A 22,483-nucleotide genomic window follows, 5' to 3' on the forward strand; every position below is an offset into this window, starting at 1 on the left:
CGACACGAACGAATACGTGGTGCTCGGGGGTGATTTTAACTGTACCCTCGAGGCTCGGAAAGACCGGAATGGTCCAGAGCCACACCCGTGTTCTGCGTCGGCCTTGCGGGAGGTCATCACCCGCTACTCCTTGGTAGACGTCTGGCGAGAACAACATCCTGAGGCATCCACTGAGTTCACACATGTTAGGGTGTTTAGGGGTGAACGGATGTCCTGGTCCCGGATAGACAGGCTGTATATTTCCAGCCACAGCCTGTCGCGAGCCCAGTCCAGTGCCATTAGGCTGGCGCCGTTTTCGGACCACAATTGTGCGTCCGTGACGGTGACGCTGCTACCTGCAGCACCTTCAGCCGCATATTGGCACTTCAACAATACTTTGTTGGAGGACAAGGGGTTTGAGACGTCGGTCCGAGACTTTTGGATGGCCTGGAGAGGTTGCAGGTCAGACTTTGCCACGTTAGAGCAGTGGTGGGACGTGGGCAAGGTTCATCTGCGCCTCGTGTGTCAGGAGTATACCAGAGGTGCCAGCAGGCAGCGCGATGCTGAGATCAAGGCCCTCAGGGAGGAGGTGCTCGATCTCGAGAAGAGGCTGTCTGTGGAAGGAGACCAATACCTGCAGAGTATGTACGTGGAGAGGAAGTACGCTCTCCGGGACTTGGAAGATCGGAGAGCTCGGGGGGCGTATGTGCGATCTCGCATCCACTTCCTTCGCGAGATGGATCGCGGGTCACGACTCTTCTACGCGCTGGAGAAAAAGAGGGGAAACCGTAGACATATCACCTGCTTGTTGGCAGAGGACGGTACTCCTTTGACTGACCCGGAGAGCATCCGGGACAGAACCCGGAGATTCTATGTAGATCTTTTCTCTCCGGAGTCAATCCAGCCAGATAAATGCAGGGTCTTATGGGAGGGGCTTCCCACGGTCAGTGAGGATGGAAGGGAGCTGCTTGAGTTACCTTTGACCGTGGCCGAGCTCTCTGAAGCCCTCAATCTCATGTCCCGCGGAAAAACGCCGGGTCTGGACGGGCTGACTGTGGAGTTCTTCAGGTTTTTCTGGGAGATGCTGGGACCTGATTTCACCGAGGTCCTAGCCGAAGCCCTGGAGACCGGTGAGATGCCCCTTTCGTGTCGGCGGGCAATACTGTCTCTGCTGCCGAAGAAGGGGGATCTCCGCCAGATTTCCAACTGGCGACCGGTATCACTGCTCAGCACGGACTATAAGATCGTAGCCAAAGCGCTTTCGCTGAGGCTCAAGTCCGTGCTGGCAGAGGTGATTCATCCCGACCAGTCCTATACTGTCCCGGGCCGGAGTATTCATGACAACATCTTTCTGGTCCGGGACCTGATGCATTACGCACAAAGGACTGGTCTATCACTCGCCTTCCTGTCCCTAGATCAAGAGAAGGCGTTTGACAGAGTGGATCACCGTTACCTTATGCAGACCCTGCAGGCGTTTGGCTTCGGCCCACAATTTGTGGGCTTTCTCCAGATGCTGTACGCCTCTGCAGAGTGTCTGGTGAAGATCAACTGGTCCCTGACGGCACCTTTTGTGTTTGGTCGGGGAGTACGTCAAGGGTGCCCCCTGTCTGGGCAACTGTACGCGCTGGCCATTGAGCCCTTCCTCTGCCTACTGAGGAGGAGGCTCACCGGGCTGGTGCTGCAGGAACCTGACATGCGGGTAGTCCTGTCGGCTTATGCCGATGACGTGCTCCTCGTGGCCCAGGACCTAGATGATCTAGAGCGGGCACAAGCGTGCCAAGAGGTCTATACCGCGGCCTCTTCTGCTCGGATCAACTGGTCCAAGTGCTCTGGCATTCTGGTGGGTCCCTTACAGGTGGACTCCTTGCCCCCCGCGTTTCGGAATGTCTCGTGGGAGGGCGATACTCTCAAGTATCTGGGAGTCTACCTGTCTGCTGCGGAGGTCCCGGCCCCGGAAAACTTCAGTGATCTTGAAGAACGGGTCGTTGCTCGTCTGGGGTCATGGGTGTATCTGTCGAGAATGCTTTCCCTCAGGGGAAGAACCCTGGTGATTAATCAGCTGGTGGCCAGTCAGCTTTGGCACCGGCTGATAGCCATGGGTCCGACCCCCGAATTTATCAACAAGATCCAGAGGAAGTTGATGGATTTTCTTTGGATAGGGAAGCATTGGGTCTCTGCGGGAGTTGCGTGTCTCCCTTTGGAGGAGGGTGGACAGGGAGTGGTGTGTGTTCGCTCCCAGTTACACACTTTCCGCCTCCAATACCTGCAGAGATACCTATTCGCAGATCCGTCTCCGCAGTGGTGCCAGCTGGCAACCAGTTTCTTTCGCCAGCTGCGCAATATGAGGTATGATCGGCAACTGTTTATCATCAGGCCCGAGGGTTTAGGTAGAGACCTCTCGGTGCTGCCGGCATACTATCGGGACTTACTTAAGGCCTGGAAACTGGTCTCCGCGACCAGGAAGGAACAGGCGGTGGGGGTTGATTTCCTCGCCGAGCCCCTGCTGTATAATCCGGCAGTGGGGGCTCGGATGTTGGATTCACCCTCTATTTGCCGCCGGCTAATCCTGGCGCAGGTGACCAGAGTCGGGGATCTCCTGGACTATGGGCGGCGATACTGGGTAAGAGCAGAGGTGCTCGCGCCCCGTATGGGTCTGCGTACTGCCCGCGTCCCTCGTCGCTTGATCCAGGAGATTACGGATGCCATCCACCCCGACTCACGCACCTTCATTGAGGGGTTATTGCAGACCGGAGAGCCTTGTCAGCCTATCAACTTCAGCTCTCCGGATTTTTGCGTGGAACCGAAGCCACGGCAACCCCCTCTGGCTCTTCTTTCCCCCAACCTCAGCAAGTTGGGGGATATGTCCCCGGCGTGTTTCCGCGGCATGCCGAGGAAAGTCCTGTATTCTCTTGTGCTCCATATAGTGCATTACCTCGCCCTTGTCACCCGCCCAGACACCATCTGGAGGCGGGTATTCCCTGCGAACGAGGGCGAGAGACCCCGGTGGAGGGAACTCTATTCATCTTTGGTTCCCGGTCCCGCCGGGGATTTGGGTTGGAGGGTCCTCCACGGTGCACTGAGCACAGGAGAGTATTTGGCACACTTCACGGACTCCCCCGCCGCCTGTCCCTTCTGTGGCGAGCGGGAGTCCGTATATCACATTTATTCGAGTTGCGCTAGACTGCAGCCCCTCATGTCCTTCTTGAGGAGCCTTCTCCTGCAGTTCTGGCTGGGTTTTTCCCCTCAACTTTTTATTTTTGGGTGCCCAGTGTCCCGGAACGATAAGCCTAGGGATCTCCTGGTCAACCTGCTCCTGGCATTGGCTAAGGTAGCCATTTGTAAAACCAGGAAGCAGTGTTTGGAGGGGAGGGTCCCAACAAACATCGTGGCCATGTTCCGGGCGCTGGTGCACTCCCGTATTCGGGCAGAGTACTCGTACGCCGAGTCCACTGGGACGGTTTCAGAGTTTGCCTCCCAGTGGGCGTTAGGCGGGGTGCTTTGCTCTGTACCCCCCATCAAGGGTTCTTCAGAATTAACCCTTCTGTTTTAAGTGCACTTTAGCAGTGTACTTGTTGGATTCATTTACTTTTTTGTTTGACTGGTTTTTTCTTTGTTCTACTTGGTAACAAGTAGAATTGTTGTTTAACTGAATTGGCCGGCTTCGCCGGCCAATCAGTTTCAAACCAGATCAAAATAGGTCCACTCAGGGGAACTTGCCTGCTTGCAGTTTGGCTGTGAGTGCTTTTTCCTGGCTGGATCCTGCGTCTCCTTCCATTCAGAAGCGTATGTGCAGAGCTCCCAGGCATTTGGTAAGGAATCGGCTTTATTCTTTTTGTTATATTTTGTTGTGGATCTGTGGGGGAGTATACTATGAGTATACTGGGAGTTTTATAGAGGGTTTTGGGTGCATTTTCAGGATTAAAAACCGTTTTTGGTTTTCACCCAGGGGCTGCAGTGTTTTAACCCAGCATAGCTGCAGTTTAGCTGGCTGGAAAACTGCAGTCTTACCCCCTCTCTCCTCCCTCACTACTGGAGGTTTTTACTGGTTGTTTAAACTTCCAATTTCACTCTTTTGTTTTCTTAAGCCTGATTCCTTTCTCACTTGCAATTGAGAGCTCTGTGTCTTTTCTATAAAGACTTGTAAAATTGTGGTGATTGCTTATTACAACAGAGAGAGAGTAACCAATAAGGGGAAAAAAGATTTAAAACTGCAGCAGGTTTTTAAAAGCTGCTGTTTTTTCCCCTTGCAGAGAGATCTCTTCTTAAAGAGACAGTTTCCTCTCTGTACCTCTCTCCCTAAGCAATACCCTCCCCTGACTTAGAGGCTTATTTGTTATCATGCCTGGAAAGGGGAATAGGACAAGTGCGGCAACGGGGGCGACGCCCGGATATAAAACACCAAAAACTGTGGCCCCTAGGAGCAACACTCTTAGTCACAGCCCTAGGCCTGGTCCTTCCAGTGCCCTGGCCACGCCTCCCCCAGCACCTGTTAGCAGCGTAACCCCTGCAGTCCCAGTTCCAACATGGGCGCATGTGGCAGTTGCAGGCGATGGCCCCAGCAACAACAATGTTGGGGCCACGCCCTGTCTGAGCAGGAAGCTTGGGGTGAGGTGCCCAATGTCTCCTGGCCTAAACATGGAGATATATGTGAGGGCTGTGGCTGATGTGGTGGGTCCCTCTGCTGTGGTGGCGGCCAGCAAAATGTATGGGAGGGGCATTTTCTTCCTCCGTACGCTGGCTGCCACTCACACCCTGGTGCAGAAAGGCATCAGTGTAGGGGGGAAATACATCCCTATAGAGCCAATGGAGGGGTTAGGCACAAAGGTCATTCTGTCAAATGTGCCCCCCTTCATCCCAGATAGCCTCATGAAGCCATACCTGCAAGCCCTGGGAGACATTAAGTCCCCCATAATAAAATTATCTTTGGGCTGTAGAGATAGGGCGCTGAGGCATGTGCTCTCATTTAGGCGGCAGGTACAACTGCTGCTGCCGGGGAGCACTGAATCTGTGGAGGGTTCTTTTGGGGTGCGCTACGAGGGCATAACATACACCGTGTACTATGGCACGGAGGGGGTAAGGTGCTATTTGTGCAAGGAGCTGGGGCATACTCGCAGGAGTTGCCTCAAAGGGAACAGAGTACCTATCCCAACTCCTACACCCACCCCTCCCTCTGCCAAGACACCCCGTACCGCTGTGCCCACCACAGCGGGGCCCTCAGGGGCCCAGGTCCGTCCTGGGACCACAAGAGATGTCGCTGTCCCATCTGGAACAGTGACGTCTGTACCTCTCCCCAAAGAACAGAGGGAGAAGGAAAAGCCCTTGAGAGCCCAGGTCCCCCCTGGGACCACAGAAGATGTCACTGCTCCATCTCAAACAGTGACATCTGAACCTCTCCCCCCAAAAAAGAGGGAGAAGAAAAGAGTCACCCCAGAACAGTCACCCTCTGTTGTCACTGTCCCCCCCCAAGAACACCTTACCCCCAATGTAAGCACCGTACAGGGTGCGGGGGAGCAGGAGGAAGCTCCGGCTGGAGAGACAGTGGCACCCTCTTCTGGGGAAGCACCCCCCAGGAAGAAGCCTTTTAAAAACAAAAACAAGAGGGTGATTGAGGAGGGCGAGGAGGGTGAACCGTATTACGTTCACCCTCAGAAGTCTCCGAAGCGGAATGTAACAGCAATTCCGCACAGGGTGGCCCTGTCCGGCCCACTGGTTAGGATTAGCCAGTGTGAGCCGGAATCCATAAATATGCAGCCCCCCCCCCTCGAAGATCTGGAGGGAATACAAGGGGAAGAGGAGGTACCCGGCGTCCCTGGGGTGGAAGGTCAAAGTGCTCAACAACATGAGGCTTTGCCCCTAGAAATGGACGTTGGGAAGCCTTCCAACACTCCTCCCAGTTGGAGAACATCCCCCGGGGACTTGTGCTTCGGTGAACCTATCACACCGAAAGTAGCTGTCTTCGGAGACTCGGGGGTCGACCAGAATCTCCCTCCGGCTGTACCACCTTTGGGTGAAGCGCCTGAGGCCGAGTCAGGTTTTATGTCACCGGAAGGAGGGGATTGGCTAGGGCTGACCCCCATGGTTGAGGATTTAGAGGATGGAGCGGGGAAGGCAGGTGTAGGAGAGGAGGCTTTAGCGAGCAATTCAGGATACACTTGGAGGGTGTCTGACGTGAGCCCTCTTCGCAGAGAGTTTTGGTCTTTGTCAGAGATGACTGCCAAGCTGGACTCTCTCCTTGGGGTGCATGCTGAGGAGTGCCCTCCCGCGGTTGGCGAGTACCCTCCCGCGGTTGGCGAGTGCCCTCCAGCGGTTGGCGAGTGCCCTCCAGCGGTTGGCGAGTGCCCTCCCGCGGTTGGCGAGTGCCCTCCCGCGGTTGGCGAGAACACCTGTGGCATCCCATTTATCCACACGGCGATAGAGGAGATTAGGAGGGCACTGGGTGCCTCTGTGGCCCCCGAGGACACTCGGGAGACCGCTGCCTCCATCATACCGCCTCCAGATACCCCTGAAGATTCTACCCAGGGGTTGGATGTGGAGGATATAGTGGACCCCCTCGTGGAAACACCAAAGAGGGGACCCACTCTAGGGCTGAGAAAGGCTCCCACAGAGAGGGGCGGGGGTCTTGAGTTTTTCAGCCAAGAGGAGCTTGGGGAGTTGGGGCTCGGTGAGGCATCCTCTGGCACAGCAGAGTCGGTGGGCTCCTTGAGCCCCGTTATCCCTGCCCAGGAGATAGATGAGTTCCTAGGAGATACCCTTCACAAGCAAGGAAAAAAGAAGGTGAAGTTGGCCCTCAAGAAGTGGAAGGATGCTTCGTTCATTCTCCACTCTCTTTTTGTATACACCAGGGCCAACCGCAAGGCCAGAATCTCGGGGTCTAATGAACATGTTCGTGCCCTAAAGTTCTACAAATTGATGCGAGAGCACGTAAAGGCTTCTCGGGGTATAGCACCCTGAGCGCCTGTGGGACGGAAAAACTCTTTGACTACCAATGGCTTTGAGCATCGGTACGCTTAACGTAAACAGCTGTAAGGACGGGTTGCGCAGGTTCCAGGTACTCTCCTTTTTACAGAAGGGAAAGTATTCTGTGAGTTTCCTGCAGGAAACCCATACCACTCCAGAGGCTGAAGCCAGCTGGCATCTGGAGTGGCGAGGCAAGGTCTTTTTCAGCCACCTCACTTCGACATCTTGTGGGGTGGTGACCCTGTTCTCTGAATCCTTTCAACCTGAGCTGCTGCTTGCCAAAACGGTTGTTCCAGGTCGCCTGTTGCATATCAGGGTCCGACACGAGGACTACACGTTTAATTTCCTGAACGTGTATGCTCCTGCCACCAGACCCCTGAGAAGGCAGTTCTTCGTCAGAATGTCTGAATACCTGGAGACAGTCGACACGAACGAATACGTGGTGCTCGGGGGTGATTTTAACTGTACCCTCGAGGCTCGGAAAGACCGGAATGGTCCGGAGCCACACCCGTGTTCTGCGTCGGCCTTGCGGGAGGTCATCACCCGCTACTCCTTGGTAGACGTCTGGCGAGAACAACATCCTGAGGCATCCACTGAGTTCACACATGTTAGGGTGTTTAGGGGTGAACGGATGTCCTGGTCCCGGATAGACAGGCTGTATATTTCCAGCCACAGCCTGTCGCGAGCCCAGTCCAGTGCCATTAGGCTGGCGCCGTTTTCGGACCACAATTGTGCGTCCGTGACGGTGACGCTGCTACCTGCAGCACCTTCAGCCGCATATTGGCACTTCAACAATACTTTGTTGGAGGACAAGGGGTTTGAGACGTCGGTCCGAGACTTTTGGATGGCCTGGAGAGGTTGCAGGTCAGACTTTGCCACGTTAGAGCAGTGGTGGGACGTGGGCAAGGTTCATCTGCGCCTCGTGTGTCAGGAGTATACCAGAGGTGCCAGCAGGCAGCGCGATGCTGAGATCAAGGCCCTCAGGGAGGAGGTGCTCGATCTCGAGAAGAGGCTGTCTGTGGAAGGAGACCAATACCTGCAGAGTATGTACGTGGAGAGGAAGTACGCTCTCCGGGACTTGGAAGATCGGAGAGCTCGGGGGGCGTATGTGCGATCCCGCATCCACTTCCTTCGCGAGATGGATCGCGGGTCGCGACTCTTCTACGCGCTGGAGAAAAAGAGGGGAAACCGTAGACATATCACCTGCTTGTTGGCAGAGGACGGTACTCCTTTGACTGACCCGGAGAGCATCCGGGACAGAACCCGGAGATTCTATGTAGATCTTTTCTCTCCGGAGTCAATCCAGCCAGATAAATGCAGGGTCTTATGGGAGGGGCTTCCCACGGTCAGTGAGGATGGAAGGGAGCTGCTTGAGTTACCTTTGACCATGGCCGAGCTCTCTGAAGCCCTCAATCTCATGTCCCGCGGAAAAACGCCGGGTCTAGACGGGCTGACTGTGGAGTTCTTCCGGTTTTTCTGGGAGATGCTGGGACCTGATTTCACCGAGGTCCTAGCCGAAGCCCTGGAGACCGGTGAGATGCCCCTTTCGTGTCGGCGGGCAATACTGTCTCTGCTGCCGAAGAAGGGGGATCTCCGCCAGATTTCCAACTGGCGACCGGTATCACTGCTCAGCACGGACTATAAGATCGTAGCCAAAGCGCTTTCGCTGAGGCTCAAGTCCGTGCTGGCAGAGGTGATTCACCCCGACCAGTCCTATACTGTCCCGGGCCGGAGTATTCATGACAACATCTTTCTGGTCCGGGACCTGATGCATTACGCACAAAGGACTGGTCTATCACTCGCCTTCCTGTCCCTAGATCAAGAGAAGGCGTTTGACAGAGTGGATCACCGTTACCTTATGCAGACCCTGCAGGCGTTTGGCTTCGGCCCACAATTTGTGGGCTTTCTCCAGATGCTGTACGCCTCTGCAGAGTGTCTGGTGAAGATCAACTGGTCCCTGACGGCACCTTTTGTGTTTGGTCGGGGAGTACGTCAAGGGTGCCCCCTGTCTGGGCAACTGTACGCGCTGGCCATTGAGCCCTTCCTCTGCCTACTGAGGAGGAGGCTCACCGGGCTGGTGCTGCGGGAACCTGACATGCGGGTAGTCCTGTCGGCTTATGCCGATGACGTGCTCCTCGTGGCCCAGGACCTAGATGATCTAGAGCGGGCACAAGCGTGCCAAGAGGTCTATACCGCGGCCTCTTCTGCTCGGATCAACTGGTCCAAGTGCTCTGGCATTCTGGTGGGTCCCTTACAGGTGGACTCCTTGCCCCCCGCGTTTCGGAATGTCTCGTGGGAGGGCGATACTCTCAAGTATCTGGGAGTCTACCTGTCTGCTGCGGAGGTCCCGGCCCCGGAAAACTTCAGTGATCTTGAAGAACGGGTCGTTGCTCGTCTGGGGTCATGGGTGTATCTGTCGAGAATGCTTTCCCTCAGGGGAAGAACCCTGGTGATTAATCAGCTGGTGGCCAGTCAGCTTTGGCACCGGCTGATAGCCATGGGTCCGACCCCCGAATTTATCAACAAGATCCAGAGGAAGTTGATGGATTTTCTTTGGATAGGGAAGCATTGGGTCTCTGCGGGAGTTGCGTGTCTCCCTTTGGAGGAGGGTGGACAGGGAGTGGTGTGTGTTCGCTCCCAGTTACACACTTTCCGCCTCCAATACCTGCAGAGATACCTATTCGCAGATCCGTCTCCGCAGTGGTGCCAGCTGGCAACCAGTTTCTTTCGCCAGCTGCGCAATATGAGGTATGATCGGCAACTGTTTATCATCAGGCCCGAGGGTTTAGGTAGAGACCTCTCGGTGCTGCCGGCATACTATCGGGACTTACTTAAGGCCTGGAAACTGGTCTCCACGACCAGGAAGGAACAGGCGGTGGGGGTTGATTTCCTCGCCGAGCCCCTGCTGTATAATCCGGCAGTGGGGGCTCGGATGTTGGATTCACCCTCTATTTGCCGCCGGCTAATCCTGGCGCAGGTGACCAGAGTCGGGGATCTCCTGGACTATGGGCGGCGATACTGGGTAAGAGCAGAGGTGCTCGCGCCCCGTATGGGTCTGCGTACTGCCCGCGTCCCTCGTCGCTTGATCCAGGAGATTACGGATGCCATCCACCCCGACTCACGCACCTTCATTGAGGGGTTATTGCAGACCGGAGAGCCTTGTCAGCCTATCAACTTCAGCTCTCCGGATTTTTGCGTGGAACCGAAGCCACGGCAACCCCCTCGGGCTCTTCTTTCCCCCAACCTCAGCAAGTTGGGGGATATGTCCCCGGCGTGTTTCCGCGGCATGCCGAGGAAAGTCCTGTATTCTCTTGTGCTCCATATAGTGCATTACCTCGCCCTTGTCACCCGCCCAGACACCATCTGGAGGCGGGTATTCCCTGCGAACGAGGGCGAGAGACCCCGGTGGAGGGAACTCTATTCATCTTTGGTTCCCGGTCCCGCCGGGGATTTGGGTTGGAGGGTCCTCCACGGTGCACTGAGCACAGGAGAGTATTTGGCACACTTCACGGACTCCCCCGCCGCCTGTCCCTTCTGTGGCGAGCGGGAGTCCGTATATCACATTTATTCGAGTTGCGCTAGACTGCAGCCCCTCATGTCCTTCTTGAGGAGCCTTCTCCTGCAGTTCTGGCTGGGTTTTTCCCCTCAACTTTTTATTTTTGGGTGCCCAGTGTCCCGGAACGATAAGCCTAGGGTTCTCCTGGTCAACCTGCTCCTGGCATTGGCTAAGGTAGCCATTTGTAAAACCAGGAAGCAGTGTTTGGAGGGGAGGGTCCCAACAAACATCGTGGCCATGTTCCGGGCGCTGGTGCACTCCCGTATTCGGGCAGAGTACTCGTACGCCGAGTCCACTGGGACGGTTTCAGAGTTTGCCTCCCAGTGGGCGTTAGGCGGGGTGCTTTGCTCGGTACCCCCCATCAAGGGTTCTTCAGAATTAACCCTTCTGTTTTAAGTGCACTTTAGCAGTGTACTTGTTGGATTCATTTACTTTTTTGTTTGACTGGTTTTTTCTTTGTTCTACTTGGTAACAAGTAGAATTGTTGTTTAACTGAATTGGCCGGCTTCGCCGGCCAATCAGTTTCAAACCAGATCAAAATAGGTCCACTCAGGGGAACTTGCCTGCTTGCAGTTTGGCTGTGAGTGCTTTTTCCTGGCTGGATCCTGCTTCTCCTTCCATTCAGAAGCGTATGTGCAGAGCTCCCAGGCATTTGGTAAGGAATCGGCTTTATTCTTTTTGTTATATTTTGTTGTGGATCTGTGGGGGAGTATACTATGAGTATACTGGGAGTTTTATAGAGGGTTTTGGGTGCATTTTCAGGATTAAAAACCGTTTTTGGTTTTCACCCAGGGGCTGCAGTGTTTTAACCCAGCATAGCTGCAGTTTAGCTGGCTGGAAAACTGCAGTCTTACCCCCTCTCTCCTCCCTCACTACTGGAGGTTTTTACTGGTTGTTTAAACTTCCAATTTCACTCTTTTGTTTTCTTAAGCCTGATTCCTTTCTCACTTGCAATTGAGAGCTCTGTGTCTTTTCTATAAAGACTTGTAAAATTGTGGTGATTGCTTATTACAACAGAGAGAGAGTAACCAATAAGGGGAAAAAAGATTTAAAACTGCAGCAGGTTTTTAAAAGCTGCTGTTTTTTCCCCTTGCAGAGAGATCTCTTCTTAAAGAGACAGTTTCCTCTCTGTACCTCTCTCCCTAAGCAATACCCTCCCCTGACTTAGAGGCTTATTTGTTATCATGCCTGGAAAGGGGAATAGGACAAGTGCGGCAACGGGGGCGACGCCCGGATATAAAACACCAAAAACTGTGGCCCCTAGGAGCAACACTCTTAGTCACAGCCCTAGGCCTGGTCCTTCCAGTGCCCTGGCCACGCCTCCCCCAGCACCTGTTAGCAGCGTAACCCCTGCAGTCCCAGTTCCAACATGGGCGCATGTGGCAGTTGCAGGCGATGGCCCCAGCAACAACAATGTTGGGGCCACGCCCTGTCTGAGCAGGAAGCTTGGGGTGAGGTGCCCAATGTCTCCTGGCCTAAACATGGAGATATATGTGAGGGCTGTGGCTGATGTGGTGGGTCCCTCTGCTGTGGTGGCGGCCAGCAAAATGTATGGGAGGGGCATTTTCTTCCTCCGTACGCTGGCTGCCACTCACACCCTGGTGCAGAAAGGCATCAGTGTAGGGGGGAAATACATCCCTATAGAGCCAATGGAGGGGTTAGGCACAAAGGTCATTCTGTCAAATGTGCCCCCCTTCATCCCAGATAGCCTCATGAAGCCATACCTGCAAGCCCTGGGAGACATTAAGTCCCCCATAATAAAATTATCTTTGGGCTGTAGAGATAGGGCGCTGAGGCATGTGCTCTCATTTAGGCGGCAGGTACAACTGCTGCTGCCGGGGAGCACTGAATCTGTGGAGGGTTCTTTTGGGGTGCGCTACGAGGGCATAACATACACCGTGTACTATGGCACGGAGGGGGTAAGGTGCTATTTGTGCAAGGAGCTGGGGCATACTCGCAGGAGTTGCCTCAAAGGGAACAGAGTACCTATCCCAACTCCTACACCCACCCCTCCCTCTGCCAAGACACCCCGTACCGCTGTGCCCACCACAGCGGGGCCCTCAGGGGCCCAGGTCCGTCCTGGGACCACAAGAGATGTCGCTGTCCCATCTGGAACAGTGACGTCTGTACCTCTCCCCAAAGAACAGAGGGAGAAGGAAAAGCCCTTGAGAGCCCAGGTCCCCCCTGGGACCACAGAAGATGTCACTGCTCCATCTCAAACAGTGACATCTGAACCTCTCCCCCCAAAAAAGAGGGAGAAGAAAAGAGTCACCCCAGAACAGTCACCCTCTGTTGTCACTGTCCCCCCCCAAGAACACCTTACCCCCAATGTAAGCACCGTACAGGGTGCGGGGGAGCAGGAGGAAGCTCCGGCTGGAGAGACAGTGGCACCCTCTTCTGGGGAAGCACCCCCCAGGAAGAAGCCTTTTAAAAACAAAAACAAGAGGGTGATTGAGGAGGGCGAGGAGGGTGAACCGTATTACGTTCACCCTCAGAAGTCTCCGAAGCGGAATGTAACAGCAATTCCGCACAGGGTGGCCCTGTCCGGCCCACTGGTTAGGATTAGCCAGTGTGAGCCGGAATCCATAAATATGCAGCCCCCCCCCCTCGAAGATCTGGAGGGAATACAAGGGGAAGAGGAGGTACCCGGCGTCCCTGGGGTGGAAGGTCAAAGTGCTCAACAACATGAGGCTTTGCCCCTAGAAATGGACGTTGGGAAGCCTTCCAACACTCCTCCCAGTTGGAGAACATCCCCCGGGGACTTGTGCTTCGGTGAACCTATCACACCGAAAGTAGCTGTCTTCGGAGACTCGGGGGTCGACCAGAATCTCCCTCCGGCTGTACCACCTTTGGGTGAAGCGCCTGAGGCTGAGTCAGGTTTTATGTCACCGGAAGGAGGGGATTGGCTAGGGCTGACCCCCATGGTTGAGGATTTAGAGGATGGAGCGGGGAAGGCAGGTGTAGGAGAGGAGGCTTTAGCGAGCAATTCAGGATACACTTGGAGGGTGTCTGACGTGAGCCCTCTTCGCAGAGAGTTTTGGTCTTTGTCAGAGATGACTGCCAAGCTGGACTCTCTCCTTGGGGTGCATGCTGAGGAGTGCCCTCCCGCGGTTGGCGAGTGCCCTCCCGCGGTTGGCGAGTGCCCTCCAGCGGTTGGCGAGTGCCCTCCAGCGGTTGGCGAGTGCCCTCCCGCGGTTGGCGAGTGCCCTCCCGCGGTTGGCGAGTGCCCTCCCGCGGTTGGTGAGAACACCTGTGGCATCCCATTTATCCACACGGCGATAGAGGAGATTAGGAGGGCACTGGGTGCCTCTGTGGCCCCCGAGGACACTCGGGAGACCGCTGCCTCCATCATACCGCCTCCAGATACCCCTGAAGATTCTACCCAGGGGTTGGATGTGGAGGATATAGTGGACCCCCTCGTGGAAACACCGAAGAGGGGACCCACTCTAGGGCTGAGAAAGGCTCCCACAGAGAGGGGCGGGGGTCTTGAGTTTTTCAGCCAAGAGGAGCTTGGGGAGTTGGGGCTCGGTGAGGCATCCTCTGGCACAGCAGAGTCGGTGGGCTCCTTGAGCCCCGTTATCCCTGCCCAGGAGATAGATGAGTTCCTAGGAGATACCCTTCACAAGCAAGGAAAAAAGAAGGTGAAGTTGGCCCTCAAGAAGTGGAAGGATGCTTCGTTCATTCTCCACTCTCTTTTTGTATACACCAGGGCCAACCGCAAGGCCAGAATCTCGGGGTCTAATGAACATGTTCGTGCCCTAAAGTTCTACAAATTGATGCGAGAGCACGTAAAGGCTTCTCGGGGTATAGCACCCTGAGCGCCTGTGGGACGGAAAAACTCTTTGACTACCAATGGCTTTGAGCATCGGTACGCTTAACGTAAACAGCTGTAAGGACGGGTTGCGCAGGTTCCAGGTACTCTCCTTTTTACAGAAGGGAAAGTATTCTGTGAGTTTCCTGCAGGAAACCCATACCACTCCAGAGGCTGAAGCCAGCTGGCATCTGGAGTGGCGAGGCAAGGTCTTTTTCAGCCACCTCACTTCGACATCTTGTGGGGTGGTGACCCTGTTCTCTGAATCCTTTCAACCTGAGCTGCTGCTTGCCAAAACGGTTGTTCCAGGTCGCCTGTTGCATATCAGGGTCCGACACGAGGACTACACGTTTAATTTCCTGAACGTGTATGCTCCTGCCACCGGACCCCTGAGAAGGCAGTTCTTCGTCAGAATGTCTGAATACCTGGAGACAGTCGACACGAACGAATACGTGGTGCTCGGGGGTGATTTTAACTGTACCCTCGAGGCTCGGAAAGACCGGAATGGTCCGGAGCCACACCCGTGTTCTGCGTCGGCCTTGCGGGAGGTCATCACCCGCTACTCCTTGGTAGACGTCTGGCGAGAACAACATCCTGAGGCATCCACTGAGTTCACACATGTTAGGGTGTTTAGGGGTGAACGGATGTCCTGGTCCCGGATAGACAGGCTGTATATTTCCAGCCACAGCCTGTCGCGAGCCCAGTCCAGTGCCATTAGGCTGGCGCCGTTTTCGGACCACAATTGTGCGTCCGTGACGGTGACGCTGCTACCTGCAGCACCTTCAGCCGCATATTGGCACTTCAACAATACTTTGTTGGAGGACAAGGGGTTTGAGACGTCGGTCCGAGACTTTTGGATGGCCTGGAGAGGTTGCAGGTCAGACTTTGCCACGTTAGAGCAGTGGTGGGACGTGGGCAAGGTTCATCTGCGCCTCGTGTGTCAGGAGTATACCAGAGGTGCCAGCAGGCAGCGCGATGCTGAGATCAAGGCCCTCAGGGAGGAGGTGCTCGATCTCGAGAAGAGGCTGTCTGTGGAAGGAGACCAATACCTGCAGAGTATGTACGTGGAGAGGAAGTACGCTCTCCGGGACTTGGAAGATCGGAGAGCTCGGGGGGCGTATGTGCGATCCCGCATCCACTTCCTTCGCGAGATGGATCGCGGGTCGCGACTCTTCTACGCGCTGGAGAAAAAGAGGGGAAACCGTAGACATATCACCTGCTTGTTGGCAGAGGACGGTACTCCTTTGACTGACCCGGAGAGCATCCGGGACAGAACCCGGAGATTCTATGTAGATCTTTTCTCTCCGGAGTCAATCCAGCCAGATAAATGCAGGGTCTTATGGGAGGGGCTTCCCACGGTCAGTGAGGATGGAAGGGAGCTGCTTGAGTTACCTTTGACCATGGCCGAGCTCTCTGAAGCCCTCAATCTCATGTCCCGCGGAAAAACGCCGGGTCTAGACGGGCTGACTGTGGAGTTCTTCCGGTTTTTCTGGGAGATGCTGGGACCTGATTTCACCGAGGTCCTAGCCGAAGCCCTGGAGACCGGTGAGATGCCCCTTTCGTGTCGGCGGGCAATACTGTCTCTGCTGCCGAAGAAGGGGGATCTCCGCCAGATTTCCAACTGGCGACCGGTATCACTGCTCAGCACGGACTATAAGATCGTAGCCAAAGCGCTTTCGCTGAGGCTCAAGTCCGTGCTGGCAGAGGTGATTCACCCCGACCAGTCCTATACTGTCCCGGGCCGGAGTATTCATGACAACATCTTTCTGGTCCGGGACCTGATGCATTACGCACAAAGGACTGGTCTATCACTCGCCTTCCTGTCCCTAGATCAAGAGAAGGCGTTTGACAGAGTGGATCACCGTTACCTTATGCAGACCCTGCAGGCGTTTGGCTTCGGCCCACAATTTGTGGGCTTTCTCCAGATGCTGTACGCCTCTGCAGAGTGTCTGGTGAAGATCAACTGGTCCCTGACGGCACCTTTTGTGTTTGGTCGGGGAGTACGTCAAGGGTGCCCCCTGTCTGGGCAACTGTACGCGCTGGCCATTGAGCCCTTCCTCTGCCTACTGAGGAGGAGGCTCACCGGGCTGGTGCTGCGGGAACCTGACATGCGGGTAGTCCTGTCGGCTTATGCCGATGACGTGCTCCTCGTGGCCCAGGACCTAGATGATCTAGAGCGGGCACAAGCGTGCCAAGAGGTCTATACCGCGGCCTCTTCTGCTCGGATCAACTGGTCCAAGTGCTCTGGCATTCTGGTGGGTCCCTTACAGGTGGACTCCTTGCCCCCCGCGTTTCGGAATGTCTCGTGGGAGGGCGATACTCTCAAGTATCTGGGAGTCTACCTGTCTGCTGCGGAGGTCCCGGCCCCGGAAAACTTCAGTGATCTTGAAGAACGGGTCGTTGCTCGTCTGGGGTCATGGGTGTATCTGTCGAGAATGCTTTCCCTCAGGGGAAGAACCCTGGTGATTAATCAGCTGGTGGCCAGTCAGCTTTGGCACCGGCTGATAGCCATGGGTCCGACCCCCGAATTTATCAACAAGATCCAGAGGAAGTTGATGGATTTTCTTTGGATAGGGAAGCATTGGGTCTCTGCGGGAGTTGCGTGTCTCCCTTTGGAGGAGGGTGGACAGGGAGTGGTGTGTGTTCGCTCCCAGTTACACACTTTCCGCCTCCAATACCTGCAGAGATACCTATTCGCAGATCCGTCTCCGCAGTGGTGCCAGCTGGCAACCAGTTTCTTTCGCCAGCTGCGCAATATGAGGTATGATCGGCAACTGTTTATCATCAGGCCCGAGGGTTTAGGTAGAGACCTCTCGGTGCTGCCGGCATACTATCGGGACTTACTTAAGGCCTGGAAACTGGTCTCCACGACCAGGAAGGAACAGGCGGTGGGGGTTGATTTCCTCGCCGAGCCCCTGCTGTATAATCCGGCAGTGGGGGCTCGGATGTTGGATTCACCCTCTATTTGCCGCCGGCTAATCCTGGCGCAGGTGACCAGAGTCGGGGATCTCCTGGACTATGGGCGGCGATACTGGGTAAGAGCAGAGGTGCTCGCGCCCCGTATGGGTCTGCGTACTGCCCGCGTCCCTCGTCGCTTGATCCAGGAGATTACGGATGCCATCCACCCCGACTCACGCACCTTCATTGAGGGGTTATTGCAGACCGGAGAGCCTTGTCAGCCTATCAACTTCAGCTCTCCGGATTTTTGCGTGGAACCGAAGCCACGGCAACCCCCTCGGGCTCTTCTTTCCCCCAACCTCAGCAAGTTGGGGGATATGTCCCCGGCGTGTTTCCGCGGCATGCCGAGGAAAGTCCTGTATTCTCTTGTGCTCCATATAGTGCATTACCTCGCCCTTGTCACCCGCCCAGACACCATCTGGAGGCGGGTATTCCCTGCGAACGAGGGCGAGAGACCCCGGTGGAGGGAACTCTATTCATCTTTGGTTCCCGGTCCCGCCGGGGATTTGGGTTGGAGGGTCCTCCACGGTGCACTGAGCACAGGAGAGTATTTGGCACACTTCACGGACTCCCCCGCCGCCTGTCCCTTCTGTGGCGAGCGGGAGTCCGTATATCACATTTATTCGAGTTGCGCTAGACTGCAGCCCCTCATGTCCTTCTTGAGGAGCCTTCTCCTGCAGTTCTGGCTGGGTTTTTCCCCTCAACTTTTTATTTTTGGGTGCCCAGTGTCCCGGAACGATAAGCCTAGGGTTCTCCTGGTCAACCTGCTCCTGGCATTGGCTAAGGTAGCCATTTGTAAAACCAGGAAGCAGTGTTTGGAGGGGAGGGTCCCAACAAACATCGTGGCCATGTTCCGGGCGCTGGTGCACTCCCGTATTCGGGCAGAGTACTCGTACGCCGAGTCCACTGGGACGGTTTCAGAGTTTGCCTCCCAGTGGGCGTTAGGCGGGGTGCTTTGCTCGGTACCCCCCATCAAGGGTTCTTCAGAATTAACCCTTCTGTTTTAAGTGCACTTTAGCAGTGTACTTGTTGGATTCATTTACTTTTTTGTTTGACTGGTTTTTTCTTTGTTCTACTTGGTAACAAGTAGAATTGTTGTTTAACTGAATTGGCCGGCTTCGCCGGCCAATCAGTTTCAAACCAGATCAAAATAGGTCCACTCAGGGGAACTTGCCTGCTTGCAGTTTGGCTGTGAGTGCTTTTTCCTGGCTGGATCCTGCTTCTCCTTCCATTCAGAAGCGTATGTGCAGAGCTCCCAGGCATTTGGTAAGGAATCGGCTTTATTCTTTTTGTTATATTTTGTTGTGGATCTGTGGGGGAGTATACTATGAGTATACTGGGAGTTTTATAGAGGGTTTTGGGTGCATTTTCAGGATTAAAAACCGTTTTTGGTTTTCACCCAGGGGCTGCAGTGTTTTAACCCAGCATAGCTGCAGTTTAGCTGGCTGGAAAACTGCAGTCTTACCCCCTCTCTCCTCCCTCACTACTGGAGGTTTTTACTGGTTGTTTAAACTTCCAATTTCACTCTTTTGTTTTCTTAAGCCTGATTCCTTTCTCACTTGCAATTGAGAGCTCTGTGTCTTTTCTATAAAGACTTGTAAAATTGTGGTGATTGCTTATTACAACAGAGAGAGAGTAACCAATAAGGGGAAAAAAGATTTAAAACTGCAGCAGGTTTTTAAAAGCTGCTGTTTTTTCCCCTTGCAGAGAGATCTCTTCTTAAAGAGACAGTTTCCTCTCTGTACCTCTCTCCCTAAGCAATACCCTCCCCTGACTTAGAGGCTTATTTGTTATCATGCCTGGAAAGGGGAATAGGACAAGTGCGGCAACGGGGGCGACGCCCGGATATAAAACACCAAAAACTGTGGCCCCTAGGAGCAACACTCTTAGTCACAGCCCTAGGCCTGGTCCTTCCAGTGCCCTGGCCACGCCTCCCCCAGCACCTGTTAGCAGCGTAACCCCTGCAGTCCCAGTTCCAACATGGGCGCATGTGGCAGTTGCAGGCGATGGCCCCAGCAACAACAATGTTGGGGCCACGCCCTGTCTGAGCAGGAAGCTTGGGGTGAGGTGCCCAATGTCTCCTGGCCTAAACATGGAGATATATGTGAGGGCTGTGGCTGATGTGGTGGGTCCCTCTGCTGTGGTGGCGGCCAGCAAAATGTATGGGAGGGGCATTTTCTTCCTCCGTACGCTGGCTGCCACTCACACCCTGGTGCAGAAAGGCATCAGTGTAGGGGGGAAATACATCCCTATAGAGCCAATGGAGGGGTTAGGCACAAAGGTCATTCTGTCAAATGTGCCCCCCTTCATCCCAGATAGCCTCATGAAGCCATACCTGCAAGCCCTGGGAGACATTAAGTCCCCCATAATAAAATTATCTTTGGGCTGTAGAGATAGGGCGCTGAGGCATGTGCTCTCATTTAGGCGGCAGGTACAACTGCTGCTGCCGGGGAGCACTGAATCTGTGGAGGGTTCTTTTGGGGTGCGCTACGAGGGCATAACATACACCGTGTACTATGGCACGGAGGGGGTAAGGTGCTATTTGTGCAAGGAGCTGGGGCATACTCGCAGGAGTTGCCTCAAAGGGAACAGAGTACCTATCCCAACTCCTACACCCACCCCTCCCTCTGCCAAGACACCCCGTACCGCTGTGCCCACCACAGCGGGGCCCTCAGGGGCCCAGGTCCGTCCTGGGACCACAAGAGATGTCGCTGTCCCATCTGGAACAGTGACGTCTGTACCTCTCCCCAAAGAACAGAGGGAGAAGGAAAAGCCCTTGAGAGCCCAGGTCCCCCCTGGGACCACAGAAGATGTCACTGCTCCATCTCAAACAGTGACATCTGAACCTCTCCCCCCAAAAAAGAGGGAGAAGAAAAGAGTCACCCCAGAACAGTCACCCTCTGTTGTCACTGTCCCCCCCCAAGAACACCTTACCCCCAATGTAAGCACCGTACAGGGTGCGGGGGAGCAGGAGGAAGCTCCGGCTGGAGAGACAGTGGCACCCTCTTCTGGGGAAGCACCCCCCAGGAAGAAGCCTTTTAAAAACAAAAACAAGAGGGTGATTGAGGAGGGCGAGGAGGGTGAACCGTATTACGTTCACCCTCAGAAGTCTCCGAAGCGGAATGTAACAGCAATTCCGCACAGGGTGGCCCTGTCCGGCCCACTGGTTAGGATTAGCCAGTGTGAGCCGGAATCCATAAATATGCAGCCCCCCCCCCTCGAAGATCTGGAGGGAATACAAGGGGAAGAGGAGGTACCCGGCGTCCCTGGGGTGGAAGGTCAAAGTGCTCAACAACATGAGGCTTTGCCCCTAGAAATGGACGTTGGGAAGCCTTCCAACACTCCTCCCAGTTGGAGAACATCCCCCGGGGACTTGTGCTTCGGTGAACCTATCACACCGAAAGTAGCTGTCTTCGGAGACTCGGGGGTCGACCAGAATCTCCCTCCGGCTGTACCACCTTTGGGTGAAGCGCCTGAGGCTGAGTCAGGTTTTATGTCACCGGAAGGAGGGGATTGGCTAGGGCTGACCCCCATGGTTGAGGATTTAGAGGATGGAGCGGGGAAGGCAGGTGTAGGAGAGGAGGCTTTAGCGAGCAATTCAGGATACACTTGGAGGGTGTCTGACGTGAGCCCTCTTCGCAGAGAGTTTTGGTCTTTGTCAGAGATGACTGCCAAGCTGGACTCTCTCCTTGGGGTGCATGCTGAGGAGTGCCCTCCCGCGGTTGGCGAGTGCCCTCCCGCGGTTGGCGAGTGCCCTCCAGCGGTTGGCGAGTGCCCTCCAGCGGTTGGCGAGTGCCCTCCCGCGGTTGGCGAGTGCCCTCCCGCGGTTGGCGAGTGCCCTCCCGCGGTTGGTGAGAACACCTGTGGCATCCCATTTATCCACACGGCGATAGAGGAGATTAGGAGGGCACTGGGTGCCTCTGTGGCCCCCGAGGACACTCGGGAGACCGCTGCCTCCATCATACCGCCTCCAGATACCCCTGAAGATTCTACCCAGGGGTTGGATGTGGAGGATATAGTGGACCCCCTCGTGGAAACACCGAAGAGGGGACCCACTCTAGGGCTGAGAAAGGCTCCCACAGAGAGGGGCGGGGGTCTTGAGTTTTTCAGCCAAGAGGAGCTTGGGGAGTTGGGGCTCGGTGAGGCATCCTCTGGCACAGCAGAGTCGGTGGGCTCCTTGAGCCCCGTTATCCCTGCCCAGGAGATAGATGAGTTCCTAGGAGATACCCTTCACAAGCAAGGAAAAAAGAAGGTGAAGTTGGCCCTCAAGAAGTGGAAGGATGCTTCGTTCATTCTCCACTCTCTTTTTGTATACACCAGGGCCAACCGCAAGGCCAGAATCTCGGGGTCTAATGAACATGTTCGTGCCCTAAAGTTCTACAAATTGATGCGAGAGCACGTAAAGGCTTCTCGGGGTATAGCACCCTGAGCGCCTGTGGGACGGAAAAACTCTTTGACTACCAATGGCTTTGAGCATCGGTACGCTTAACGTAAACAGCTGTAAGGACGGGTTGCGCAGGTTCCAGGTACTCTCCTTTTTACAGAAGGGAAAGTATTCTGTGAGTTTCCTGCAGGAAACCCATACCACTCCAGAGGCTGAAGCCAGCTGGCATCTGGAGTGGCGAGGCAAGGTCTTTTTCAGCCACCTCACTTCGACATCTTGTGGGGTGGTGACCCTGTTCTCTGAATCCTTTCAACCTGAGCTGCTGCTTGCCAAAACGGTTGTTCCAGGTCGCCTGTTGCATATCAGGGTCCGACACGAGGACTACACGTTTAATTTCCTGAACGTGTATGCTCCTGCCACCGGACCCCTGAGAAGGCAGTTCTTCGTCAGAATGTCTGAATACCTGGAGACAGTCGACACGAACGAATACGTGGTGCTCGGGGGTGATTTTAACTGTACCCTCGAGGCTCGGAAAGACCGGAATGGTCCGGAGCCACACCCGTGTTCTGCGTCGGCCTTGCGGGAGGTCATCACCCGCTACTCCTTGGTAGACGTCTGGCGAGAACAACATCCTGAGGCATCCACTGAGTTCACACATGTTAGGGTGTTTAGGGGTGAACGGATGTCCTGGTCCCGGATAGACAGGCTGTATATTTCCAGCCACAGCCTGTCGCGAGCCCAGTCCAGTGCCATTAGGCTGGCGCCGTTTTCGGACCACAATTGTGCGTCCGTGACGGTGACGCTGCTACCTGCAGCACCTTCAGCCGCATATTGGCAC

This window comes from Ascaphus truei, chromosome 5 (assembly GCF_040206685.1).
Source record: "Ascaphus truei isolate aAscTru1 chromosome 5, aAscTru1.hap1, whole genome shotgun sequence".
In the NCBI taxonomy this organism is placed as follows: Eukaryota; Metazoa; Chordata; class Amphibia; order Anura; family Ascaphidae; genus Ascaphus; species Ascaphus truei.